Source organism: Rhinoraja longicauda, chromosome 13, assembly GCF_053455715.1.
Source record: "Rhinoraja longicauda isolate Sanriku21f chromosome 13, sRhiLon1.1, whole genome shotgun sequence".
NCBI classification, from domain to species: Eukaryota; Metazoa; Chordata; class Chondrichthyes; order Rajiformes; family Arhynchobatidae; genus Rhinoraja; species Rhinoraja longicauda.
The window spans coordinates 29,082,216-29,097,321 of record NC_135965.1 but is presented as its reverse complement, the minus strand read 5'-3'; the positions used below and the strand labels follow the sequence as shown (position 1 = coordinate 29,097,321).

At 44.2% G+C, this 15,106-nt stretch overlaps 1 protein-coding gene across 2 annotated transcripts in view; it reads left to right on the top strand.

Annotated features, from left to right (window-relative positions):
* Window positions 1-15,106, top strand: part of LOC144599597 (glypican-5-like) — a 450,059-nt gene that overhangs the window by 165,320 nt on the left and 269,633 nt on the right. The window lies entirely within an intron of this gene.

Below are 15,106 nucleotides of genomic sequence, written 5' to 3'. Positions count from 1 at the left end.
TATCGAAAAGGGTCATTCAGTCCCTTGAGCCTATACTAATTCTCAGAGCATTGCCATCAGTCCTATTCTTACAGCTTATTTTCCTCAAATTTATTTTCTTTTATATGCTCATTAACCCCCTCTCCCCTCCACCTCCACTCCTCCCCAGAATTCTATTTCTCCTGCCAACTATCTAGACCATGAGGCCAATTTATAGCAACCAGTTGACCTGCCAAAATGTCTTAAGATGTGAGAGGAAGCCCAAGCAGACACAAAAATAACTTGCAAACTCCACAAAGGCAACACCGGATTGAACCCAGTTTGCTGGAGCTGCAAGACATTAATATGAACTGCTGCACCACAGTGGTGGCTTATTACTGTATTTCCTTACAGGTTTTCTTTGTTCGAGCGGTCAGCTACGCTCTGTCCCTTCCTGATACAATCTAGTTTTCCCTTCCCTAATTTGTTGACTTTTCTCTTTAACATTATAGATTTCTTTCCACAGGGACCATTTTCCCCTGCCATCTCACCAAATCACCCTCCACCCCCCACCAATCCTCCTCACATTTATTTAGTTTAGAGCCCATCACCATGCTGCTAATGTTTGAGGGTTGGATATTGTCTGAGGCATTGAGAGAACTCAAAATACGTCAAACTGGCATGAAACCTTAAACATTTGAAGAGCCACCAGAGACATACTAGGCTGAGTGATTCTTATATTATTCAATGATTATATGTTTACCTTATAGTAATTATTCAACAGGATTGGACTTCAAATGTAATTTACTGCAATAATGATTCATAGCTTTCACTGGCACATTGCTGCTTGAGGTTGCCAGTTACCTGCCTCGGAGTTCAATCATTACAGAATCTGTTCTCTAGGTGCCATCTTCCGCTCGCTTCCAATACCGTACAAGGCCTTTCTATGAGAGGTGACATTCTCTGGTCCCAATGTTATTTTAAAGTATCATTAAGCCACACTCCCTGGCTTACTAGCTGTCAGCACTGTCATTGAGGTTGAATGCTTGTGAATGTCTCTGTGTCACTGCTGGGAAATAGGTGAAAAGTGTACTTGCCTGCTTTACCCTGTTGGAGATCAAAGATTGCCTGAGTTGAAGCTGATTATTTTGTCTTTGCATTGGAGGGCCTAATTTCTGCTTGGGCACATCGCACTTCTGAATGGAACTATAATCAGAAGATCCGCACCATTGTAAACCAAAGATCTTTCAGATGTTTTGGGACAACGTTGCCATGCTCAGTGACCGCCATGCTTTCACTAGATTGCACTGGCAGGCATGTGAAAATGTCATAGTCTGTCATATAGTACAATGAAAAAGTTCTAAAGGTTCAACTGTTGGTTTCGAAGGAAGGCACAAGATGCCAGAATAACTCAATGGATCAAGCAGCATCTCTGGAGAAAATGGATATGTGACATTTTAGGTCAGGAGACCTCTTCATTTTAATCCTTTTTATTACATTTTAACTGTTGGTTCCATCCTGTCAAATATCTGTCTGCAGTCAGCAACTTAAGATGATTTAACACCATTACGGGAAGAGAGAAGGCAGAGAGAGTGAGTTGAATCTTGATTTTAATATACAAGGATCAAGCCTAAATCTGTAGATGAAATATCAGCAATCTGAGAGGGATTTGGAAACATATTTTGAGCACATCCCACATTACTTTTGATGTAGTACGGGAAATTAGGATGTTAGAAATGTGTGATTAAATCAAATATACATTTAGTTTGTGAATGTTGTTCTTCAGGCATTGTTCTCTTGGGCAGTTCCTCATGAGCACAGGTGACTTGCTTTCATTGCCATGTAAAGTGAAAGGTTTCTGCTTGTGACTTCTTTGATCGTGGGGTGGAGATTACACTCCAGCTACCCCATGGTTTTGGCAGAGTAAGGTCTTAGCTCAATGACAAGGAGGTTCAAGGTAAATGAAGACCAGGGTTTAGTGCATGGACATCATACTCGCATGCTCTCTCTCGCACTAGCTCTCTCCTGCTCTCCCCCCTGCGCTCTCTCCTGCATTTGCACTCTCCCACATGCTTGCAGGTCCCTACTGCCACACACACAGGCATTCCAACTGCACAAGTACACGTGCATGCACATACCTCCGTCCTCTCCCTCACTCAGTCCCTTCTCCCTCTTTCTGCTGTCCCTCCTCCTCCCACCTCTCTCACTTCCCACTCTCCAATCACCAGCCCCCCATCTCTACCCACTCCACAATCTGAGCACATTTCCCCAACCTACTGTCTCTTCATTTCCCTTCCCCATCCCCCAGCCATCCCTCCGCTCACCAGCAGTCAGCCACTCACTCTCCTCGCCCTCTCCCAAATGTTGCCTTTCACGCACTCCATTGCTATTCCCGATTGTCCTTCACTACCTGCCCACTTCTCCCCCCCCCCCCCTCTCAATCGACAGTCCAAGCATCTACACGTCACGCCCACCTCTGAAATCTGGTGCTCTATGGCTCTGCAGTAATCCGAGCCCAATCTTTTCTGAGGAAGGAGTATAATTTTGGGCCACTTTGTTGCCGGAGGATCCCTTTGCCTTTATTAAAGTGTAGCCAGTGTTTAATGCAGGTCAATTATCTAAAAAAAACAACGGGCAGGCAAATTACCAATTAACTTGTTTATACTGGTGCTTGTTAATGGATAAATGTTGGGGCGAAACAGTAGAAATAAGAATCAAAGAAGTAGGTGCCCCCCTCTTTATCCATCTGCCAAGAAAACACAGGGAGAATTTCCCTGCTTCGTTAAAACAATGCTTTGGGGGCTTTCCAGAACAGAGTCATGATTCAGAATTATCACAGGCATTAGCCCATTTGTTTTAAATGGGCGAATGCCTCCATTAAAATAAAGCTCAAAATGATCCTGTGAGCATATAACAGTCATGCTAATACTAATCCCTTCTAAGCTGTAAGGCTGATTTGGCAAGATTCATGGGTTGATGGGTAAGCTTGCCCTGCTGGCAGCAGGCACTCAGAAAATTGGCCACATTAATTCTGCCATTAGCCTCGCATTTAACTGCAAGGAGCAGCTAATTACACTCCTTTGTAATCCTGCAACCCGATTATGTCATTTCTAAAGTGCTAGTTCACAGCTAAATAAATAAGTCATTATTTACTGCACTACATAAGCAGTAATCCTGTAATTCTCAGTAGTCTGTGGTTAACTTCCTCGATGCCAATTGTTTCCCTTTGGATGCTGTTCTTACTTTTCCTTGCATATTTTGCCCATGAGGTTGGCTGGTTTTGTGCCGTTGGGACAAATCGTGGTCTGTGCACGAGGATTCCAGGTTGAAGTAAGATCTTGACCCAAAACACCACCTAGCCATTCCCTCTACAGATGCTGCCTGACACACTGAATTCCTCCAGCGTTTTGTGCTTTGCTCAAGATTTCAGCATCTGCAGTTCCTTGTGTCTCCAGCCTAAAGAAGGGTTTGTTCCAAGACAATCAAGCCCAATAGACTTCCTGTCTTATAAAACGCAACAACTCCATTCCCAGTTTCCAAGATCAGTGACCCAGCGTTTTTTTCTGCCTTTGGATTTTTTTTTAGATTTAGAGATACAGCCCTTCGGCCCACCGGGTCCGTGCCGCCCAGCGATCCCCGCACATTAACACTATCCTCTACACCCACTAGGGACAATTTTTACATTTGCCCAGCCAAATAACCTACAAACCTGTACGTCTTAGGAGTGTGGGAGGAAACCGAAGATCTCGGAGAAAACCCACGCAGTTCACGGGGGGAGAACGTACAAACTCCGTACAGTACAGCACCCGTAGTCAGGGTCGAACCTGAGTCTCTGGCGCTGCATTCGCTGTAAGGCAGCAACTCTACCGCTGCGCCACCGTGCCGCACTAACGATAAAGTTACAAAGTATTGGGAACTGGGCTGAATGGGAATGGGGATATGTTGTGTGAGGGAAAAGGTAGCAGGCAGTGGGATGTAATTGATGTCCAGAGCCCTGTGACTTCTTAATTTAAGATGCCGGTATTCCAGATCACTGGTGATTCCCTTGTGCTGATAGAGCTACTCTTTGTCCAAGAACCAAGATGTTCAAGATGTTGAGGGCTTACTATCAAGATATTCAAGATGTTGAGGACTTGAACCCCTGATCACATGCGATTTCTAGAGGGAGCAAAAAGACAGTGAATTGGATTATTCACATCACCTCAAGCCCAAGAGGACTTTGGCACAAAGATCCTGATGGGAATCCACTCATCTAGTCAGCCGTGTTGATCGAAGCCAGAACTTTAGACTCCAAATACAACACCGCTTTTACAAACAGAGCAATTGTCTGCACACTGAGCCAGCTTAACCTGCCCTTCGAGGTTTTCTGTTCTGGTAATATCAAGATTCAGTGTTGCATTCATGTCAACATCAATGGGTGCATCATTTTATATTTTATATAAAAGATATTTTATAATTGGACTCACATTCAAAGGAAATTATGCTTCCATCTATTATTAGGGCTAATGCATTTAGTATATTCATAGGGAAAACATGTCATCGAACATAGAATGTTATGATGAACCCGAATAACATGCGGGTTTGTATGTTAATTTTTCTCTGTGAATTGCCCCTATTACCTAGGGAGTGGATGAGAAAGTGCGATAACAGTGTGAATGGGTAATCGATGGTCGATGTGGACCTGATGGACCAAAGAGCTGTTTCTCTTAGGTGTAACTCTAAACTAAACATAGGTCAGGCTGTTATCCATTGACTACAGTTTGGCGAAAAACACCATTATCCCTCCAAACCTATAATTAAACTCAGACAACTGGGTCTCTGCTTATCCCTATGTAATTGGATTCTCGACTTCCTCATTGGCAGCCATCAACAAAGGAGCATCAGAAAATCCTTCATGAGTGTGACCTGTCAGAAAATCCCCGGTCTTGATGGTTACCTGGCTGAGTTCTTAAAAACCTGCACGGACCAACTGGCTGAAGTTTTTGGGAACATCTTCATCCTCTCATTACCAAGGCCCGAGGTTCCCACCTGCTTTAAAAGGACATCAATAAGAGGAAATGAGTGATCGAGCTCAATGACTATTGACTGGTGGCGTTATCTGCGTTCAGTCCCCTGCCCTACTCTTCCTGTACCCATGACTCTGTCGTCAAACTCAGCTCCAACGCCATCTTTATATTTGTCAATTATACCTCCGTTTTTGGACAAATAACGTGTAATAATGAGTTTGCGTACAGAGATTGAAAATCTGATTGAATGCTGCCAGAACGACTACCTTGGTCCCAACATTAGCAATCCCAAGGAGCTGATTGTTGACTTCAGGCGGGGAAAGTCGTGGATTCACAAAGCCGTCTTCATTGATGGAACCACGATGGGGAGAGTTAACAAGTTCCTGGGTGGGCATATTTCTGAAGGTCTGTCCTGAGGTTGTGAAATATGCATAATAAATATTGGTCCTCCTTTAATCAAGCCGATATATTAACAACAGTATAGAGATGAAATTATGGCTTGAAGGTTTCCATAGTGTGAATTTGAACAACCTAGAGAGGTACAAGTGTCTGCATTCTTCTTGACAAAACAAGACGGTAGGATCATTGCAGCATATGAGAAGAGATGAGACAATTCAGTGTATCACGCTGAATCTTATTGTACAATTTGTGTACAATTTGCTCTTCCAGGGATTCTTTTTACCTAATGGATCTCCTTCAGAAATGTTTGGTAATTTTTTTCTTTGCATCTTTTGTATGGGTCAATTGAAAGAGACTCCAGGACATGTTTAGCTTGTGTAGTACTATATATTCCAGTAGTTTAAACTGATACCAGGCATTCCCATGGCCCTGGGAGCTCAATAGTTAGTGTGTTCCACACAATATCGCACGTGTAGTTATAACCTTGAACACTGTTTCCAGAGAAATATAGTTCTCCCGTTAGAACAAAGAATGAGAGAAAATTATTTCATGACAACATATGTCAAGAGTTCAAGAAACTGCCTAGAACTTGTACATAATGCGTAATATTGTACAATGTAATCTGTTGCCATTACTGCGTATTATCCTGCTAACTTGTATTACATTATTCTCATGTATTACATAAAGACAGCTAAGTCAACACTATGGATTAGCTCTACACTGGAGGCTAATTAGAATTTGCAAGTAGATTTATGTAAGCTTTGATCTCAAGGACTTAGCCAAGCAGAACTGAGGGAACATTGCCCAAAGCAAGAAATTAGGGACAACCCCCTAAACTGTGCCAGTTCATGACTTGTCTCTATCTGTCCTGCCAAGCGAGCTGTCAATGAGGAATGCAATACGTCAGCTACGTGTAATACACTGCGATTTGCACCCGTGTGTCCCTTTGATACCTCATCTGTACAGGAAAATCTTTGGAGGGAAGCTCATGATTTTTGGTGAATTTTAAAGCACTGAGGTAGTTAGGCAGGTTGTGACTCGGGGAATTACATAATACGGGCACCTTGAAAATCTCATGATGTCAGAGGTGTCAGGAAGAAAATCTTGTCTATTTGAGGCAAAAAGCAATCTTATGCCCTGGTTTAGTGTGCTGTACAGTATTTGTGCCCAAGGCAAACAATTGAGATTGGCCAAAAAGTCATGTGAGACAGCGCTGCGGTGCCAAACTGTGGTCTCCGCAGTTCCTGGTGGGACCACACAAGCTTTAGTGCAGATGCTGACACTTGATTGTATTGCAATGACAGAAGGGCATCAGTCCTAAAAGGCAACAACCACACACAAGGTTAAATAACAATTTGCACTTTTATTCTCCCTCCCAAAGTACACAACTTCGTATGTTTCCACATTATCTGCCCAAGTCCTGCTCACTCATGTAACATCCCTTGGTAAGTTCGTTGTCCTCACAGCTTGCTAACCCATCTATTTTTGTAATAACAAACATGGCAACTGTACACTTGGCCCTTTCATCCAGTTTGTCAATATAGATTGTCAGACCAATTGGCTGGAAGATTTTTAGGCGCCCTACTCGTTGTTGATTAGAAGTCTGAAAATGACCAATTTATCCTAAGGCTGTTTGCTGCAATGACCAAATCCCTATCCATGCCAGTGTATTATGTCCAACTTTGTGAGGTCTTACCTTGTACAGCTACCTTTGGTATGAAACCGTAATGAATTCCTTCTGGAAATCCCACAAGGTTCCCCTTTATCCACTCTATATGTTTCATTTTCAAAGAACTCTGGCGAAGGTAACTAACTTGGTTTACATAGAAACATAGAAAATGGGTGCAGGAGGAGGCCATTCAGCCCTTCGAGCCAGCACTGCCATTCATTGTGATCATGGCTGATCGTCCACAATCAATAACCTGTGCCTGCCTTCTCCCCTTGATTCCACTCGCCCCTAGAGCTCTATCTAACTCTCTCTTTAATCCATCCAGTGATTTGGCTTCCACTGCCCTCTGTGGCAGAGAATTCCACAAATTCACAACTCTCTGGGTGGAAAAGTTCCTTCTCACCTCAGTCTTAAATGCCCTCCCCATTATTCACTTTCATTGACTTTGCTTGAGTGTCTTATGATTTGCTAAATTCTATCCTGTTACCTCAGCAATGGGTTTCATGATATACTTCCACAGATGGACGCAAGACTTTCTGTCTCCCTATTTTCTGGAACAACGAGATTCGTTGTTTTCTAATCTTCTGGGAGCTTTCCAGATTCCTGGGAATTTCAGTAGATTACAACCAAAGCATCCGTATCACTGCATGTATTTTCACCCGAAGGCACCCAGATGCAGGAGCTGTCAGGCTTTAGGTTCACTTTTTCCCTGGAGATTGTTTTAAGTCCCTCCAGCCCTTTGAATATTTATTACTTTTGGTATTTTATTTAATTTAGTTTAGTTTAGTTTAGAGACACTGCTCAGAAACAGGCCCTTCGGCTCACTAAGTCCTTTCTGACCAGCGAGCACTGTACACACTAACACTATCCTTCACACCTGGGACAATTTATAATCTTTACCAAAGTCATTTAACCTACGAACCTGCACGTCTTTGGTGTGTGGGAGGAAACTGGAGCTCCTGGAGAAAACCTACGCAGTCACCGTGAGAATGTACAAACTCCATTGTCTCGATGGAACCCGGGACTCTAGCGCTGTAAAGCAGCTACCCTACTGCTGCGCCACCGTGCCACCCTTATTTGTGCTGCTTCCTTTCAAAACTGATGCAAAATAATTATTTAGAGTCTCCACCATTTCTCCATTTCAGATTTTAGATTTAGAGATACAGCGCGGAAACAGGCCCTTCGGCCCACTGAGTCCGCGCCGCCCAGCGATCCCTGCACATTAACACTATCCTACACACACTAGGGACAATTTTTACATTTTACCCAGTCAATTAAACTATATACCTGTACGTCTTTGGAGTGTGGGAGGAAACCGAAGATCTCGGAGAAAACCCACGCAGGTCAAGGGGAGAACGTACAAACTCCGTACAGACGGCGCCCGTAGCCAGGATCGAACCTGAGTCTCAGGCGCTGCATTCGCTGTAAGGCAGCAACTCTACCGCTGCGCCACCGTGCTGCCCTGCTATTATTTTCCCAATCACGTCCTCTAAGGGACCAATATTTCCTTTAGTTATTCCCCTTTGTTTTTAATGTGGCTGTGGAATATTCTTACTGATTATTATGTTACCTGCTGATATACTGATATACTCTCAAATGCTACCTTCCCCTTCTGTGTGAGCAGAGGGGATGCTGCCTGTCACTGGATCCCTGTCCTTCGTTAGGAGAAAGATGCATGCATGAGCTGATCACATCTTTACAGCGACGGAAAATGGTTGGCAGAAACTCATCTCTCTTCAGAAGGATGTCCCCTTTTCATATCTCTTCATTATTGCATTCTTATGAACACCTATGATTTCAATAGACAATAGACAATAGACAATAGGTGCAGGAGTAGGCCATTCAGCCCTTCGAGCCAGCACCGCCATTCAATGCGATCATGGCTGATCACTCTCAATCAGTACCCCGTTCCTGCCTTCTCCCCATACCCCCTCACTCCGCTATCCTTAAGAGCTCTATCCAGCTCTCTCTTGAAAGCATCCAACGAACTGGCCTCTACTGCCTTCTGAGGCAGAGAATTCCATACCTTCACCACTCTCTGACTGAAAAAGTTCTTCCTCATCTCCGTTCTAAATGGCCTACCCCTTATTCTTAAACTGTGGCCCCTTGTTCTGGACTCCCCCAACATTGGGAACATGTTTCCTGCCTCTAATGTGTCCAATCCCCTAATTATCTTATATGTTTAATAATAATAATAATAATAATAATAATATAATATAATAATAATAATAATAATAATAATATTCATTTATTGTCATTGCAACGAGTACAACGAAATTAAAAAACAGCCAATCCTGACGGTGCGTACAAACATATATGCAATAAATGCAAAAACAAATAAATACATAAATACAATTAAATTAAGTACAAGATTTTTTAACGGTGTTGCCTACTGCACAGGAGATGATGTATTTTCAATAAGATCCCCCCTCATCCTTCTAAATTCCAGTGTATACAAGCCTAATTGCTCCAGCCTTTCAACATACGACAGTCCCGCCATTCCGGGAATTAACCTAGTGAACCTACGCTGCACGCCCTCAATAGCAATTTCGAAAGAAGGAACTGCAGATGCTAGTTTACAAAAAAGGACGCAAAATGCTGGAGTAACTCAACGGATCAGGCAGCATCTCTGGTGAAAATGAATAGGTGATGTTTCGGGTCGGGACCCTTCTTCGGTCTGAATCTATGTTCTCCAGAGATGCTGCCTGACCTGCTGAGTTACTCCAGCACTTTAAGTCCACCCTTGATTCAGGGTCTGTTAACTGGGTTCACTGCCAGGTCTGGAAGGCTGTGCAGGCCAAGTCAGTGGATATTTTTAAGGCATAGATAGATAGATTCTTGATTAGTACATGGTGGTCAGGGGTTATGGGGAGAAGGCAGGAGAATGGGGTTAAGAGGGAAAGATAGATCAGCCATGATTGAACAGCGGAGTAGACTTGATGGACCGAATGGCCTAATTCTGCTCCTATCACTTATGAACTATGGAAACTAAAATAACGTTAGTGAGATGTCGATGCTTGTAGATTGTTGCACCATTGTTTATCCGGTCCTTTGAAAGATCATCCGGTGTATATTTTCAGCATGGTGATGTCTTCCATCACAAAGGAGCACCACCTTCAACTACAGGAAGAAAGCCCACCTGTCCTTCAGTGCCAGCCACCCAAGAATGCTGGAGACTGGAAAGGGAGGGCAGATGCTGGAAACTGGAGCTGAACTCTGCTGGACAAACTCAACGGGTTGAGCAGCATCTGTGGGGTTTTGACGCAAAGTGTAGACAATTTCACTCCCTCCCCACTTCCCCCACATTTCCCATAGATGCCACTTGACTTGCTAATGCCCCCACCTCATAGATGCTGCACGACCCACTAAATCCCTCAAGTACACTGTTTGTTGATCCAGGAAGGCTACTTCACTTGGACCTGGTCAGTAGCCTGCAGCTGGGCTGTCTGGGGCAATAAATGTTTGTGGGTTTGAAGGCATGGACTGTAGTCTTCAGCAGACAGTCTGCAACTGCACAGGAGATGATGTAGTTCAAGACATCAAAGCCTACCTTTACATTGTCAAATGACAAGCACGAGCATATACTATTTTTAATCAATGTGTTGTTCTATGTTACTATATTCAAGACAATTTTCAGGACACTTCAAATGCAAACTTGTTTCGGACAAATAATATTCTTCATTGTGTAGAGATACATCTCTCTGTGTGGCTGCTTCTGGCACTACAGGAGACCTGGAAAGGTTCATACTAAGTGATGTGCACATATTAAATGGGTGTTAATTTATTCAATTTCTGAGTAATAGTTTCCAAAGAAAGGACTCTAGGCATTTAGAGATTGCTATGAAACAACATTTCAAGAACATTTTACTTGTTTAAATGTAGTTTGAAAACCTCCAAGGCACTGACAGGCTTGCAGTCATTATAGGATGCAATGCACTTTCTAATAATGCTTGTTCCAAGATCAGAAACTGGTGCCCGAATAGACAGGTATACTAATGGTAGAGGGATGTGCAATTTTGGCATCCACCAAGTAAAACAGCTGCAGTCTGTAAACCCTTTCAAAGTAGAATGCGTATGAGAAAGTTATTTCCCTTCCTGAGCTGATGGGGTGTTTTCTTCTCAAAGTGCATGAGGGGTAACTTTTTTCAATAAAGTGTGGTGGGTATGTGGAACAAGCTGTCAGAGGAAGTAGTTGAGGCAGGTACTATCATTATGTTTAATGTTTATGTTTAATCAGTCTGAAGAAGGGTCTTGACCCGAAAAGTCATCCATTCCCTCTCTACCAAATGCTGCCTGACCTGCTGAGTTACTCCAGCATTTTTTGATACCATCATTATGTTTAAGATACATTGGGACAAATAAATGGATAGGATAGGTTTACCGGGTTATGGGGCAAGTGCAGGCAGGTAGATGGGGCATGTTGGCCGGTGTAGGCATTGGGCCAAAGGGCCTATTTCCATACTGTATGTCTCTATGACTCCCTATGACTATGAGTCTTGGTGAGTTGAGCCCCAGAGACACTAGCTCCACCTCTGCCACGAGTGAAGTGGACGTGTGTTAGTTGTGAGCTCAGTCAATAATTGGTGAGAGCATCTCTTCTATCATGTGAGCAGACAAGAGCCATCACATCCAAAGATTGTCCTGTTCTCACATGGTATTCTTGCAAAGGCTCTTCCAAGGAGAATATGCTGATAAGGACCAGACGTGAGAATGCTGGATTTATTTTCTTCTAGTTGCCTAATGAGTTTGGGCCCAGTGTTAGTTTCTTGATGACACTTTCTGAACTGTGTGGCTTTGTACCAAGTTCGAATCAAGACTCTGCTGCAAACAAATGATTGAATACAATTCTGGGATGTCTGGCGCAGTGCCAGGTTTGAACAGGGACTGTCTGGAAAGTGACAGTCAGAACCAAGATTGAACTGCGACCCTTTGCACTGTCTGGCTGAGTGCCAAGATTTAACAAGAACTTTGCTGGACATTGTGTCTCCAAGTGAACTGTGACTATTGAGCTCTGGTGCAATCTACCAACATTCTGCTGGAACTCTACTGAACTATTTGGTGCAGTACCACACTGGTTTAAAACTGGGGGAGTCCAGAACAAGGGGCCACAGTTTAAGAATAAGGGGTAGGCTATTTAGAACTGAGATGAGGAAAAAAAATTTCAGTCAGAGAGTTGTGAATCTGTGGAATTCTCTGCCTCAGAAGGCAGTGGAGGCCAATTCTCTGAATGCATTCAAGAGAGAGCTAGATAGAGCTCTTAAGGATAGCAGAGTCAGGGGGTATGGGGAGAAGGCAGGAACGGGGTACTGATTGAGAATGATCAGCCATGATCACATTGAATGGCGGTGCTGGCTTGAAGGGCCGAACGGCCTCCTCCTGCACCTATTGTCTATTGTCTATTGTCTAATGAATGGTCATTATATTTTAAGCATATTAGGTGATGTGATGCCATTTGTAATGAAAGGGGTGTTTCTTGGAGGCAAAAAGCTTTATAAAAAATACTATTTGGACCTCAGAGATTGTAAGTGGCGGAACGGTGGTGAAGCGGTAGAGTTGCTGCCTGAGTGGCGGAACGGTAGTGCAGCAGTAGAGTTGCTGCCTTTCAGTGCTTGCAGCGCCAGAGACCCAGGTTCAATCCCGACTCCGGGTGCTGTCTGCACGGAGTTTGTCCATTCTCCCTGTGACCTGCATGGGTTGTCTCCGAGATCTTTGGTTTCCTCTCGCATTCCAAAGACATACAGGTTTGTAGGTTAATTGGCTTAGTATAATTGTAAATTGTCCCTAGTGTAGGAGAGAGTTAATTTAGTTTAGTTTAGAGATACAGTGTGGAAACAGGCCCACCGGATCCGCGCCGACCAGCGAACCCTGCGTATTAACACACTCCTACACATACTAGGGCCAATTTGTCACATACACCAAGCCAATTTACCTACATACCTGTACGTCTTTGGAGTGTGGGAGGAAACTGAAGATCTTGGAGAAAACCCACGCAGGTCACGGGGAGAATGTCCTAACTCCGTACAGACAGCACCCGTGGTCGGCATCGAACCCGGGTCTCCGGCGCTGCAAGCGCTGTAAGGCAGCAAGTCTACCGCTGGTTGGCGCGGACTCGGTGGGCCGAAGGGCTTGTTTCTGCTCGGTATCTCTAAACCAAAGTAAACTAAGTACTAAATTCAAGCCCCACCAATATCTTGCATCTTCTTCCGTTGTGGGCGAGAAAGCCTGTTGTTTCAGTGATGTAATCACAAAACAAAACAAGAGTCTGCTTCTTTTTAATTTTTTTAATCTCACCCACACACACACCCCTACATAATTGCCCCTGTCGGCCATTATTTTTCAACAATGCTTCTCTTTGAAGACATTCCGTTGTCTCCTCCATGGGTCGGTGGAGCACACTTGCTTGTTCATGTTGACTACTTGCCAAGCGTGTGAGGTAATGTATTTGAAACAATTGTATGCCCTTCAGCTTCACGGTGTTCAGTGCCTCAGCCCAGAACCACTGGAGCTGACAGAGTCTGTATTAATTAAACCCGAGGTAGGGCATCGACAATTGAAAACCATTATTTCCCAGTGAATATTCAGGGAAGGATGCGATGTGGTCTGCCAACAGAACCAGATAAGGTAGTGATTCAGGTCAGCGTTTCTGTTGTGTTGCTCCCAGCTCAATATTCATACGAGAAGCTATAAGCTTCCTGGAGTAGGGCATGATAACCATGGGGGGCATGTGAGGGGTTGAAAAGTTGCAGCTGAGCGTTTGACATTACTAATTGGCTTTGTGCCAATTTTTCACATTTTCATTTCACATTTCACGTTGGGTGTACACATAACAACATCGTTCCCCATGCAATTTATTGCCAGGAGAAATGAGGCCGACTTTATAGCCAAAGCAACACTGCCAATGGGTGCTGTCACCCAACCAGGTTTTGCTGCCTGAACCGCTGAGCTGCTGCTTGTACAGGTTTTAAGAATGCTGCTTGTTCATGGGCCTCCCAGCACAGCTCAGGGAATCTGCCCTTCAATCTATTTACTGGACCACACACCCCATCCACCAGTTCCCTCCACCCCTACTTGGAATCTTTGCTCAAACCCTGAACACCATCCACTGATCACCTGATCTGATCCAGATGCATCACATACCCAATCCAAACTCACACAATGAACGACTGCTTGCCCATTGCACGTCCCAACCCACTGACCACCACTTGACCAGTGTGTACAGTGTCTACAGCTTCCCAACCCACTATCGACTGACCAATGTGATTGATGGTCAGTGTGGTCTGATGGACCAAAGGACCTGTTTCCAGGCTGCATCTCTAAACTAAATTAAATCCCAACCATCATTGGATGCTAGTCAGTGATTAATTGAAGTCTCTTTCCACACATCAGTGCAATTGTAGACATGGCATTTTCTGGCTTGGCCTTAGATTTATACAGGCATGGCTAATCTATCCAGGAGGTCTTACCTCTAAGTAATTTAAGTTACCCATAAAGTAATTTGTACTCACAAAAATAGGGCTGGGCTACGTGTGTGCAAATCTGGTATTACCCTGCTCATTCATGCTTGGGATAACTTGGGATAACTTTAACATACAGTTGTAAAGGATGGGATGTTTTGGCCAGGATCCTTCTGTTCCTCTCCCCAATCTTATGGGCTCAGGTTTTTGTCTCCCTTGATGAGGATGGATTAGCTGCCTGAGACAGAGGGTTGATGGCGTCCTGATGGAATTCCTGTCAATACTCACCCCCCCCCCCCCCCCCCGCCTCCCCTCCCCCACCTAAACCCATCTCTCTGGACCCTCTGCATGGCAAGAGATGGTGACGGAGATGTAACGTGGCCAGAGAATCTAGGACGTTGTCCACACACAGATCATGAGGACTGTTACAAGTAGGGTGAGGCCTCTCTCTGCATTTGGGACTTTGCACTGTTGTGTCAAGCGATCAACAACATGAAGGAATGGGTAGAAACCCAAACATGTGCTCCCCAAATCCGGGGGAATCTTGACGCATCAGCTGGAGAGGGAATGGTCAGCAACAATCTTGCTCACTGCAAGTGGGCTGGGATTCACGCCAGGGA